Source organism: Nannobrachium achirus (assembly GCF_963921795.1).
Source record: "Nannobrachium achirus genome assembly, chromosome: 2".
NCBI classification, from domain to species: Eukaryota; Metazoa; Chordata; class Actinopteri; order Myctophiformes; family Myctophidae; genus Nannobrachium; species Nannobrachium achirus.
Genome location: NC_137811.1, coordinates 67186485 through 67201261, shown reverse-complemented (window position 1 = coordinate 67201261; position 14777 = coordinate 67186485).

Sequence of the window (14777 nt, the reverse complement as noted above, 5' to 3'; positions counted from 1 at the left end):
TCTGATGATGAGTATGGGATAAGCGGATATGACGCACGCGGATGTGGTGCAGTAGCGATAACAAGTCCTACTGGAAGTGTTATGTCTTCTTTCAATATTCTTTGGGGCGTTATTTTGTCTTTCTCCGGTGTTTGTATGTTTCCAATGGGACTAACAGTTCATTATAATGACTCTGTCTGTGCTAGTGTGCTTCTGTTATGTTTCCAATGGGACTAACAGTTCATTATAATGATTCTGTCTGTGCTAGTGTGCTTCTGTTATGTTTCCAATGGGACTACAGTTCATTATAATGACTCTGTCTGTGCTAGTGTGCTTCTGTTATGTTTCCAATGGGACTACAGTTCATTATAATGACTCTGTCTGTGCTAGTGTGCTTCTGTTATGTTTCCAATGGGACCACAGTTCATTATAATGACTGTCTGTGCTAGTGTGCTTCTGTTATGTTTCCAATGCGACTAACAGTTCATTATAATGACTGTCTGTGCTAGTGTGCTTCTGTTATGTTTCCAATGGGACTACAGGTCATTATAATGACTCTGTCTGTGCTAGTGTCCTTCTGTTATGTTTCCAATGGGACTACAGTTCATTATAATGACTGGCTGTGCTAGTGTGCTTCTGTTGTTTTCAATGGGACTAACAGTTCATTATAATGACTCTGTGCTAGTGTGCTTCTGTTATGTTTCCAATGGGACTACAGTTCATTATAATGACTCTGTCTGTGCTAGTATTTTTCTGCTATGTTTCCAATGGGACTACAGGTCATTATAATGACTGTCTGTGCTAGTGTGCTTCTGTTATGTTTCCAATGGGACCACAGTTCATTATAATGACTGTCTGTGCTAGTGTTCTTCTGTTATGTTTCCAATGGGACGACAGTTCATTAGAATGACTATATCTGTGTTAGTGTGCTTCTGTTATGTTTCCAATGGGACCACAGTTCATTAGAATGACTGTCTGTGCTAGTGTGCTTCTGTTGTGTTTCCAATGAATGGGACTACAGTTCATTATAATGACTCTGTCTGTGCTTGCTTCTGTTATGTTTCCAATGGGACTACAGTTCCATACAGCAGTGACTACTTCTGACTACTTCCGTTACTCGTAGTTTGGGAGCTGTTGTTCCAGACTCTATATACTCTAGCATTCAGAGATTGTAGAATAGTTGTCTGGCTATGCAAGCTATACATCATGGGTCCAACCCCAACCCCTAAACATAGCATCTAAATGCCTAACTTCACCTTATTTAAATACAAAAATCTTTTTTTACGACAACAAAAAAAATATATATCCTGAGGAGGACCAGGAAACTTGTCCACAAAGTCTGTTTTTGAAATTGAGGACATGTTGTCCTCAATAGTATATTTAATACAAGTACAGTATTACACACACACACACACACACACACACACACACACACACACACACACACACACACACACACACACACACACACACACACACACACACACACACACACGGTTTATCACATTCGGTGTGGTGTACACACGGTACAGTACCTTGACATTGCAAGGAGAAGGATGTGTGTGTGTGTGTGTGTGTGTGTGTGTGTGTGTGTGTGTGTGTGTGTGTGTGTGTGTGTGTGTGCGTGCGTGCGTGTGCGTGCGTGCATGTGCGTGTGTGCGTGCGTGCGTGCTTGTGTGTGAGGGAGAGAAGAAATTATAGTAGGCTGAACAACCTGGGAAAACACACACACACACACACACAGAGAGAGAGAGAGAGAGAGAGAGAGAGAGAGAGAGAGAGAGAGAGAGAGAGAGAGAGAGAGGGGGGGGGTGGCATGGGGATGCAAAGAGCAAAAGGAAGGAGTGGACAAGAGTAGGACGGAGAGATGGAGAGAGAGAGAGAGAGAGATGTAGAGAGAGAGAGGGAAGGCAGCTAGGGTTGAAGGTCTAATTAATGTGAATGTAGGTTATTAGTCTCCTGATGAAGACATTGCCAGAGAATTAATTAACAATTATAATTAGCAAGATTGTTAGAGAGAGCAGAATGGTGTCATCCCAGCAAGATAAAGCCTGGGTGAGCGTTTGGGGTGTGTGTGTGTGTGTGTGTGTGTGTGTGTGTGTGTGTGTGTGTGTGTGTGTGTGTGTGTGTGTGTGTGTGTGTGTGTGTGTGTGTGTGTGTGTGTGTTGTGTGTGTGTGTGTGTGTGTGTGTGTGTGGCGGGCGTGTATGCAACGCTGTCATCTTTGCAGTGAGGTTGTGTCTGTTTACAAAAGAGAGAAAGAAACAGAGTTACATGGAGAGGTACAGTATCTGATTATGATAATTGTGTATTACGTCAAAACCATGGGCGCAGATAGGGGGGGGCAGGGGGTCCGACCCCTTCATTTCCACCCCCCCTCCCCATACAGCTATCATCATAGCCAAGTGGTTGGCCTTCATTAGTGTGATGTAGCTACAGGCTAGGTTCTAAACAAGAAAGCATGTTTACAGTTGTTGCACTGAAATTAAGCATTTTACATGAACAGGGCGGGGGGATTAGTCCGGCCCCCGGCCCCTTGGGTTTCTGACAATGTGGCCCCCTGACAACATTTTGTTGAATACGCCTGCTGTAGGGGGTGTTTAATGTCTGATTTAACATACCGTACTTGCTTGGTTTCTCCCAATAAATCATTTACTTTTATTTTTTTGTGGAACCTGTGATGTTCTGCTGCACTTTTTATTTCTGTTTTATCGATTAGTTTGGTCATTAAGGTCCACAGAATGAGAGGCCTGCTCTGCCGGAAACATCGCGAAAAAAAGCTATGGCCATTTGTATATTCACTGTCCCATCGACTCCACTATACAGGAAAGGAAATATATTAAAAAAAAAAAGGAAAATTCTGCTTTAAATAGCATGTGAGGGGTCAAACTGGAGGGTTTTCATGATTCTGAATCCATTGCAAGCATTTGTTTTGCACAAAAAACATTCCTTGGGCTAGAAAACGAACCAACAAAACTGTGAAAAGTGATGACTCATCACTCATCACTGTGTTTACTGTGAAAAGTGATGACTCATCACTTTTCACACTTTTGTTGGTTTGTTTGTGCAAAACAAATGCTTGCAATGGATTCGGAATCATGAAAACTCTCCAGTTTGACCCCTCACATGCTACTTAAAGCAGATTTTTTTTTTCTTTTTTATAATATATTTCCTTTCTTGTGTAGTGGAGTCATGGGACAGTGAATATACAAATGGCCATAACTTTTTTTTCGCGATGTTTCCGGCAGAGCAGGCCTCTCATTCTGTGGACCTTAATGACCAAACTAATAGATAAAACAGAAATAAAAAGTGCGGCAGAACATCACAGGTCCTCTCCCATTTTGATGGACTGGAACCCCGGCTATATGATGGTATATTATTTCATACTTAGGAAACGTTTCAGAAAGGGGAAAAACAAGAACATATGTCTTGAGTATTTAGGAAAAGTCATGGAAGGGGAAATTTCAGAGACCTTCACGGATAGAGTTATTGCACTTTGCGATCTCAAAATCGGTCAAAAGACCTGTCACCCATGTGTTAATGCATTGACTGCCTAAGCCCAAGTTTCCCTGAGTTATTCCCGATGTTTCTTTTTTTCTTTTTTTTTTTTTTTCCTGTTTGCTCTGTAATATGGCAAAGTATAAAATAGGGCAGTGGTTCTCAACCTGTGGGTCGAGACCCCCCAAATTATTTTGGGGGGTCCCAGATGATTAACTTAATGTTAATAACATTGTTTTCTCACTCAACAGTAAACAAACGAAAATAAAGTTTAAGTGTATAGGCCCTATACACTTAAACCCTACATCCCTATAAAACCCATACTATAGTATAGGGTATCCATCTACACATTTAAGTGACAATTTAAGGACATTTTAATACCTCTAAAATGACAAATTAAACGTTAGCCAAATTGTCAAATATTAGAGGCAGAAATTGTGAAAATAGATGCACACAACGCCTCGTAACGCAAGGCGTTGTGAGCATGTAGATCTGCTATTTTCACAATAGAACTTGTTATACAAAATGTAATGCCTCAACTCTTAGTGCTCGTCAGGGTGTATGTGTGTGTGTGTGTGTGTGTGTGGGGGGGGGGGGGTGTTAAAATATGATTATTTTGGGGGTCACAACCTGAAAAGGTTGAGAACCACTGAAACCACTTCTTTTGTATGCATGACATGCATACAAAAGAATACACACAAAAGGCAGAAATATGGAGATACGAGGTTTCTTCCGACGGCGATGATATCAGAGATGAACCAATCACAGTCGCGAGCCGGGGGTGAGGGGGACGTCCCTATTACTCTAATTTAAATCTACGGGCAATCCAGATATGAGATTGGTTCTAATGTGGTGTAAATGCAATCTGCCGTGGTCTCGACACAAAGCAGATCGCCAAGGGCATGCCAAGTGTAAATGTAATTGAGCTAGATCCATTCCAAGGCACAATCTGCATAATTACACAGACACTTGATCTTAATGCACAGTGAAAATGTCAGCGGGGCTAAATGCTATGTTGACAGAGTGGGATACGAGACGCGCGTTGACGTTTTATTGTTATTAATGTGGATCATCATCAGATGTTCAGGAGTATTCAACACCTGTGTTTTTTTGGGGGGTCTTGGAACACATGCAGTCCAAGGACCAGTGGTGAGCATTAACTCTTTCCACTGCCAGTGACGGTATGTTCGTCAAATCGTCCGAGGTCCACAGCGCCATGGACGACAAGCAAGTACTCGATTAAACATTTGACTAACCAACTTTCACTTATTGTCTATGTTCATCACTCTGTACCGTAATAGACCGTATGTCAATCCCGCGCCATTTTGCTCTTGTTACTAGGTAGAACAAATTTACCAGGGCAGATTCTTTTATAGTGGAAGTGGATGGGGAAAAAGATTTTTCATAGCCTCATTATTGCTATTTAAAGTACCAAAGGAAAAACATCTAGGTGATATTAATAAAAAGGGAAGACAAAGGTACAGTAGTTACATTGCAAAACAGGGGGTTTCCCCCGAAAATATATGTTTTAATTTGTTTAATCCCAGTGGGACAGAATCACCATGGCAGATTCTTTTATAGTGGAAGTGGATGGGGGAAAAAGATTTTTCATAGCCTCATTATTGCTATTTAAAGTACCAAAAGAGAAACATCCACTTGATATTAATTAAAAGGGAAGACCAAAGTACAGTAGTTACATTGCAAAACAGGGATTTGCCCCCAAAAATACATGTTTTAATTAGTTTAATCCTCTGAAAAAATCGGAGGAGAGTTACACAGAGAGAGCGCAGTGCATCTTGGGTAGGAATTCTGTCAGCCAGCCTATAAATCCACTGCAAAATAGGCTGGCTGTCGTAATTCTGCCCATTTAAAATATATGTACCCAATCAAAACTCTTAGTTACATTGATATTGTTCATGTGAACTAGTCTGTTGAAGCTTATTCATTATAATGATCGAAATCGCTATTGTCGCGCGGGGCCGTACTGCACGCTCGCCGTGCTCCACAGTGCACACCGTGCTGAAAGCACAACACAACATTCTCCCACTGCACAACTCCACCCCCGATAGCAAAAAGTGAATGATTTTTTCTGGTTGGCCAGTCAGGGAGTCTCAGGGACCAATCAGAAGGCTGACAAACGGTCTATTGCTGGACTATAAGCACCTGAATATAAGCCGCACCAGATACTTTTAGAACGAAAAACACTTGACTATAAGCCCAGGTGTCCTTCCTGCTTCCTACTAGAGCGCCCCTGGTGGCCGTTAGCTGTAAAAATCTATAGATTAGCCGCATCGTATAGTCCGGCAATTACGATATATAACACCTGGATGTGCGTTTTATCTTATGTAACCTGGCTAATAGGGAGTGGCACAGGACACAGAACTATATTTTGGGTTCTTTATTCCCAGTAAGTTGGTGTTACTGTATTTCTTTTTGAGCGGTGGTTACACCGTCTCCTATACGTGGCCGTGTGTGTATGCGTGTGTGTGTGTGTGCGTGTGTGTGTGCGTGTGTGTCTGTATGTAGCCTGCAGGCCTGCAGTACCTTTTATGACCACACATGTTAAGGGAGGGGCGCTGTTGTTCAGGCCAGGCCAGACCAGGCACACACGCACACACACACACACACACACACACACACACACACACACACACACACACACACACACACACACACACACACACACACACACACACACACACACACAGGGGGGAAGGGGGGGGGGGGGGGGTAAACCACCGCTCAGTTCACACGGGTGTGATTTTTTTATGTGGATAAAAACCAAAAACAACTATATGCCTCAGTTTGGCTGGTAGGGCATGCAAGCCAGTAAAGAAAACAAAATGCAAATTGGCCCAAGTTTGGCTCTTAAAGTGGAGGATCACTATCTGTATACACTATACAGTATGTAGTATACAAAAAGATAACAAAATACGGTAGTGGCTCTTTCTATGGAAATAAACAACAAAAAAATGCATACCATAAGCAATTTAGATATTCCCTTAGTTTGCAACAAAGCAGAAATAAAATACTTTAAATGGGAGTTATGTCTAAAACTCACCATGCACAGTATGTTGGGATGGTCAGCTCACATACTGAACACACACTGGTCCCTCATAAACTTCACCCCCTTTCCTCTGGGAAAAACATTAACATTTTCAGTAAAACATCTGCTATGAGAACCAGCTTGACATTTTCTTACATTTCAATATGTTGAAATAAAAATACAATCGGTGTTAAACAGTATACTTACAGAACAGTGAGGGCATATTCAACAAAGTGTTAAAGCACTACTAGTGGCCAGCTTCCTCTCCGGTTTACAATCTGCAACCACCAAAATGCATTCTTAATCACCTTAACTTAAACCCACAAAATATAGGACTACAGTATGCTGAATCAAGATGTGTTACTGTTTACATCTGTATCTGAAAACATACCATGAAAGTATAGCATCTTTACCAGGATAATCTCTTCAGAGTCCTTCACATCACACATGAAAGTATAGCATCTTTACCAGGATAATCTCTTCAAGTCCTTCACATCACACATGAAAGTATAGCATCTTTACCAGGATAATCTCTTCAAGTCCTTCACATCACACATGAAAGTATAGCATCTTTACCAGGATAATCTCTTCAGAGTCCTTCACATCACACATGAAAGTATAGCATCTTTACCAGGATAATCTCTTCAGAGTCCTTCACATCACACATGAAAGTATAGCATCTTTACCAGGATAATCTCTTCAGAGTCCTTCACATCACAGCATCTTTACCAGGATAATCTCTTCAGAGTCCTTCACATCACAGCATCTTTACCAGGATAATCTCTTCAGAGTCCTTCACATCACAGCTTCTTTACCAGGATAATCTCTTCAGAGTCCTTCACATCACAGCATCTTGCAGGATAATCTCTTCAGAGTCCTTCACATCACAGCATCTTTACCAGGATAATCTCTTCAGAGTCCTTCACATCACAGCATCTTTACCAGGATAATCTCTTCAGAGTCCTTCACATCACAGCATCTTTACCAGGATAATCTCTTCAGAGTCCTTCACATCACAGCATCTTTACCAGGATAATCTCTTCAGAGTCCTTCACATCACAGCATCTTTACCAGGATAATCTCTTCAGAGTCCTTCACATCACAGCATCTTTACCAGGATAATCTCTTCAGAGTCCTTCACATCACAGCATCTTTACCAGGATAATCTCTTCAGAGTCCTTCACATCACAGCTTGTTTGCATTCAAGACTTTCCCAGAAAATGTTGTGTAACCCTTGACCCCAACAAAAAGGGAACTCCTAAAGTGACAGTGCCACACAGAGGACTCACAAAGAACTGCAGGCATATTTGCTCCTAGCCTAGAATGACAGTGCCACATAGTGGAGTTTATATAAAACTGCAGGCATACTTGCCACTGGGCTACACTTAGATCACATGATGCAGCACAACCACCACAGTGTTGCATAACCAACCATGAGTTGGCTGGTTTGGGGGCAGATATTCAGTGGATCTTAATGTATTTAAAGGACAAAACTCCAGACTAAATGACATCAAGGCAAATTTTCCTACTTACAGTATATTGATCCCAAATGACTGTCCATGGGGTCTAAGTAGAAATAGGCTTATGGGCTCCATTCTATGCTATGAGGGCTGCATGGGTTCTGCTGGGGAAACTGAACGACAGGAGCCTAATAGACCCCATGGACAGTCATTTGAGATCAATATAAGTAGCAAAATGAGCCTAGATGTTATTTAGTGTGGCAATGCCATTTATTACATGGATTGTATTTATTTTTTATATTTAAATATACTCTGATCCAGGCCTGGAATTTTGTCATTTTAGGGGCAAGGTCACTTGGCCTTTGGTGATGTCCATTATTTTAGTGCACAAAGGCCAAATGCCAGGGCAGGAAGGCCATCAAATAAAACACTTCTGTCCATTGAAATAATTGTTGAATTTACAGTGCAATAGATACATGATTGTATTTACAATCTGATAAACCTGGATGTGCGTTTTATCTTATGTAACCTGGCTAATAGGGAGTGGCACAGGACACAGAACTATATTTTGGGTTCTTTATTCCCAGTAAGTTGGTGTTACTGTATTTCTTTTTGAGCGGTGGTTACACCGTCTCCTATACGTGGCCGTGTGTGTATGCGTGTGTGTGTGTGTGCGTGTGTGTGTGCGTGTGTGTCTGTATGTAGCCTGCAGGCCTGCAGTACCTTTTATGACCACACATGTTAAGGGAGGGGCGCTGTTGTTCAGGCCAGGCCAGACCAGGCACACACACACACACACGCACACACACACACACACACACACACACACACACACACACACACACACACACACACACACACACACACACACACACACACACACACACACACACACACACACACACACACACACACACACACACACACACACACACAGGGGGGAAGGGGGGGGGGGGGGTAAACCACCGCTCAGTTCACACGGGTGTGATTTTTTTATGTGGATAAAAACCAAAAACAACTATATGCCTCAGTTTGGCTGGTAGGGCATGCAAGCCAGTAAAGAAAACAAAATGCAAATTGGCCCAAGTTTGGCTCTTAAAGTGGAGGATCACTATCTGTATACACTATACAGTATGTAGTATACAAAAAGATAACAAAATACGGTAGTGGCTCTTTCTATGGAAATAAACAACAAAAAAATGCATACCATAAGCAATTTAGATATTCCCTTAGTTTGCAACAAAGCAGAAATAAAATACTTTAAATGGGAGTTATGTCTAAAACTCACCATGCACAGTATGTTGGGATGGTCAGCTCACATACTGAACACACACTGGTCCCTCATAAACTTCACCCCCTTTCCTCTGGGAAAAACATTAACATTTTCAGTAAAACATCTGCTATGAGAACCAGCTTGACATTTTCTTACATTTCAATATGTTGAAATAAAAATACAATCGGTGTTAAACAGTATACTTACAGAACAGTGAGGGCATATTCAACAAAGTGTTAAAGCACTACTAGTGGCCAGCTTCCTCTCCGGTTTACAATCTGCAACCACCAAAATGCATTCTTAATCACCTTAACTTAAACCCACAAAATATAGGACTACAGTATGCTGAATCAAGATGTGTTACTGTTTACATCTGTATCTGAAAACATACCATGAAAGTATAGCATCTTTACCAGGATAATCTCTTCAGAGTCCTTCACATCACACATGAAAGTATAGCATCTTTACCAGGATAATCTCTTCAAGTCCTTCACATCACACATGAAAGTATAGCATCTTTACCAGGATAATCTCTTCAAGTCCTTCACATCACACATGAAAGTATAGCATCTTTACCAGGATAATCTCTTCAGAGTCCTTCACATCACACATGAAAGTATAGCATCTTTACCAGGATAATCTCTTCAGAGTCCTTCACATCACACATGAAAGTATAGCATCTTTACCAGGATAATCTCTTCAGAGTCCTTCACATCACAGCATCTTTACCAGGATAATCTCTTCAGAGTCCTTCACATCACAGCATCTTTACCAGGATAATCTCTTCAGAGTCCTTCACATCACAGCTTCTTTACCAGGATAATCTCTTCAGAGTCCTTCACATCACAGCATCTTTACCAGGATAATCTCTTCAGAGTCCTTCACATCACAGCATCTTTACCAGGATAATCTCTTCAGAGTCCTTCACATCACAGCATCTTTACCAGGATAATCTCTTCAGAGTCCTTCACATCACAGCATCTTTACCAGGATAATCTCTTCAGAGTCCTTCACATCACAGCATCTTTACCAGGATAATCTCTTCAGAGTCCTTCACATCACAGCATCTTTACCAGGATAATCTCTTCAGAGTCCTTCACATCACAGCATCTTTACCAGGATAATCTCTTCAGAGTCCTTCACATCACAGCATCTTTACCAGGATAATCTCTTCAGAGTCCTTCACATCACAGCTTGTTTGCATTCAAGACTTTCCCAGAAAATGTTGTGTAACCCTTGACCCCAACAAAAAGGGAACTCCTAAAGTGACAGTGCCACACAGAGGACTCACAAAGAACTGCAGGCATATTTGCTCCTAGCCTAGAATGACAGTGCCACATAGTGGAGTTTATATAAAACTGCAGGCATACTTGCCACTGGGCTACACTTAGATCACATGATGCAGCACAACCACCACAGTGTTGCATAACCAACCATGAGTTGGCTGGTTTGGGGGCAGATATTCAGTGGATCTTAATGTATTTAAAGGACAAAACTCCAGACTAAATGACATCAAGGCAAATTTTCCTACTTACAGTATATTGATCCCAAATGACTGTCCATGGGGTCTAAGTAGAAATAGGCTTATGGGCTCCATTCTATGCTATGAGGGCTGCATGGGTTCTGCTGGGGAAACTGAACGACAGGAGCCTAATAGACCCCATGGACAGTCATTTGAGATCAATATAAGTAGCAAAATGAGCCTAGATGTTATTTAGTGTGGCAATGCCATTTATTACATGGATTGTATTTATTTTTTTATATTTAAATATACTCTGATCCAGGCCTGGAATTTTGTCATTTTAGGGGCAAGGTCACTTGGCCTTTGGTGATGTCCATTATTTTAGTGCACAAAGGCCAAATGCCAGGGCAGGAAGGCCATCAAATAAAACCCTTTTGTCCATTGAAATAATTGTTGAATTTACAATGCAATAGATACATGATTGTATTTACAATCTGATCCATGCTCAGCCCTGCACCAAAGTTACTGGATTAGTTTAAAGATGGGGACTAAGGGGAGTTATGATTTCAGAATCTCAACAAAAGACACTGGTGTCTACTGTCTATACTGATAAGTAAGAGACAGGGAACAGTGGTAGTCAGCTGGGGCATTGAGGCCACTGTGGCCTCAGGTCATACCATTTTTTGGAACGCCAAACTGATGGGAGACGACGGCCATGGCCTTCATAGCCTCCATGAAATTCCTGCCCTGCTCTGATCTATGTCATGTCTGTGTTTCCAGTCATTCGATGCCATTTCCAAAAGCTTTGGGAAAACAAACAATAAAATATAGAAAAAACTGCCTGCATTAATGACACGCCCAAAACAGGGTTTAAAGTGGCTATACATTCTGTCCATCTCAAAATATTATGTATTTATGCATTTGTTCATTCTCACTGTGCAAAGTCGTTCAGTCATTTTCTAACTTTATAAAAGATACTTTTTTTTTTTCACTTCCAAAAATTGCGCTGAGTAATATGCTGTCTTGTTTACCTAAAGAAACTACTAGCATGTTCTTCGCACAACAGAGACAGGTGCCTGCATGGTGGCCTGAAGGCTCACAGAACACTGGCAATTAAAACATTTATTAGAGACAGAGAGAGAGAGAGAGAGAGAGAGAGAGAGAGAGAGAGAGAGAGAGAGAGAGAGAGAGAGAGAGAGAGAGAAAAAAGGCAACGTTTCGGCCGTCAGACCTTTATCAGGCAAAAAAAAAAAAACAAGGAAAAGAAAAAAAAACGTGTTTACTGTAAGGACAAAGTGTACTTTGTTCTTTACTTGTCTTTATGTTTGCTGTAGCACCCCAGGGAGTTAATGAATAAACAAATAACCTCTGATGTCGGTTGATTCCACCACTTGAATCCAGTTGAGTGTAACGAGCTGCACGGCCTCTAGGGGCCACTATAGTACCCATTTAGACCTGGAATTATTCTATGCTTTAAAGCCATTGAAAAATAGCAGATATACAAGCTCACAGCGCGCTGCAAGCTTGTAGATCTGCTATTTTTTTTAAATCATGGATATTTTTTTGCAACTCAAATCTCTGCTTCTGCATGGGGGTCCCTGGAACAACCTATTTTCATATGTGGGTCCGCGGCCAAATGCATGTAATTTTGGGGTTCCTTGACATGAAAAAGTTTGAGAACCACAACACATTAATCTGTGAGCTTGTATACCTGCTATTTTTTGATAGTTAAAGCATTAAAACATGGTTAAAGTGGTTCAAATCTAAAGTGACACAGATTTGCGTTCCCGGTCTAAATGGGGGTAGGATTGCATGGGGTAGATTTACTCATTCCAATTAAAGCTACGTTGAGATTATATTCTCTGCCACGTGACGAGTTTGTTTGGCACTGCAGGGCGCTGTTCGCTAGCCTATGGCTCACTAAATATTTTCAGATTCTATTGGACGTCACCTGAAACGTCGATGACGTAACTGGGAAAAAAGTGACACTTTTTTTCTAGGAATTAATAGAAAAATAAGCCATAGTGGACGCGCAAGGGAGAGGGGCTGGGCTCAAAGGCTGACGCAGAAGCCTCTAACTTTGGAGTGGATCGTCGTGGGTGGACAGGGGTTATTTTACGATTCTAGAAGATCCGTGGGCGTCTTCCAGACAATTGTACAAGTCCCTCTGATCCGAGTCCAAGTCGAGTCACAAGTCATCTGGTCCAAGTCTCAAGCAAGTCTCAAGTTGTTCTGTTGTGGGTAAGTCAAGTCAAGTCGAGTCACAAGGTTGTCAAGTCAAGTCGAGTCGAGTCACAAGGTTGTCATGTCAACTCGCGTCGAGTCGAGTCACAAGGTTGTCAAGTCAAGTCAAGTCACAAGGTTGTCAAGTTGAGTAAATGATACCTCTGTGACCATAACTATTAAGTAATTAACATTCAGTAGGAAAAAAACAGTAGCCTAACACTAAGCCTACCCTCTGACCATAATACTCTATCATGGCAGAGGTTCTCAAACTTTTAAATTCCGAGGTCTCTCTCCCCTAGAACCAAATGGATTTGGTTGTACACTGTCAGTACAGACCTGTAAGGGTCAATTTAGACCCCTGGCTGGTATATCCTCTGAAAAAAAAAATAGACTACAAAACTGCTACAGGCCTATTGCTTTAAAAACAAAAACAAACAAGACACAATAATCTTAACGTGCATGCTTTGTTTTGTACTACTAGTACTGTATTTTAAAGTAATTTCTCATCAGGCACAAATTTAGCTGCCTACTCCACAACACGTGCATCATTTGTTTTGCTGGCATGGGGTCCCATTCATGACCGCAAGTAACCCCAAGTTACACCAAATGTCGTTACCCGTCGTAAACTATAGAATGACTACGCAACCACCACAGGCTGGCAACACATTTCTGGTCGGTCACATTTGTCTGTGTAACATTACGGGCCATGCGAAAAGCTCCCAAGAATAACAGTGGAGTGGAAAACTTGTCGGAGGCTAAATGAAAAGGAATAAAGCTTTTGCGTGGGAGTTATTTAGTGAAGTTCTTAACCCTGCTGACGACTGGATGGGATGTATGTTATGAAAAGTGAGAAAGTGTTGGAAGACGGAGGCTTGCTACCATGATGGATAATTGGATAATTATTTATGCAGTCACAGATCAACGTTCGTGACAGTGGTGAGTGACATTGTTGTCTTATTAATGTTCAAAACATGATCGACCGACAGTATATCACCAACACACACATGCACACGCGCACACACACTTAGTTCTAATGTTATCTTCTTATGTTTGGTTTTACTTGTCTTCATGCGCAGTCTTCAAGTGGCGGATAAAGTTTGATGTCGTTCCCTCTTTGTCTTTGATTTTAGCGTTGCATATCTTGCATTGAGTGTTCCTCTGTTTACCATCGGAGTGGAAGTTTTTATATGCAAACTGCACGGAACTGTAGCAGCAGAACTGGCAGTGGCTGCATCAGGCTGGGGTGCCGCAGTAGCCATTCATGCTGTGTGTGTGTGTGTCTGGTACTTGTGCTCTCGCTTACATGCCTGTCTCCAATCAATCAAATCAATCAATCAATAAAAGTGTGAACCTAGCGTGGCGTTCACGACTGCTTTGGTGAGTGGCGTAGCGGCAAGTCGTCCGAGTCAGCGTGTCTCAAGTCGAGTCGAGTCGGGAGTCATTGTCTTCCAAGTCAAGTCGAGTCTCAAGTTTTTGTCCTTATGTCCGATCAAGTCGCAAGTCGTCAAAAATATGACTCGGGTCCGAGTCAAGTCGAGTCATCATGACTCGAGTCCAATTGTCTGGCGTCTTCTGAATGCTCCGATGCTCGGATCTGAGCGACGCAGAATATTCAGCGATTAAGGTGTGTGAAAAACACTTTTTTTCATGTCAGGGGATGAGTTAATGTGATCTGATTTATGTTTTTTTTAACATTAGCATTTAAAAAAAATAATACAAATCTTATATGGAATATACAGTATAGCCTAAACCTGATGGCCCGGTATACAAGCTGAAGCCATGTCGTGCAAACGGACATTACCGTCTTCATTTTCGGCCCCTCTGGATCTACACC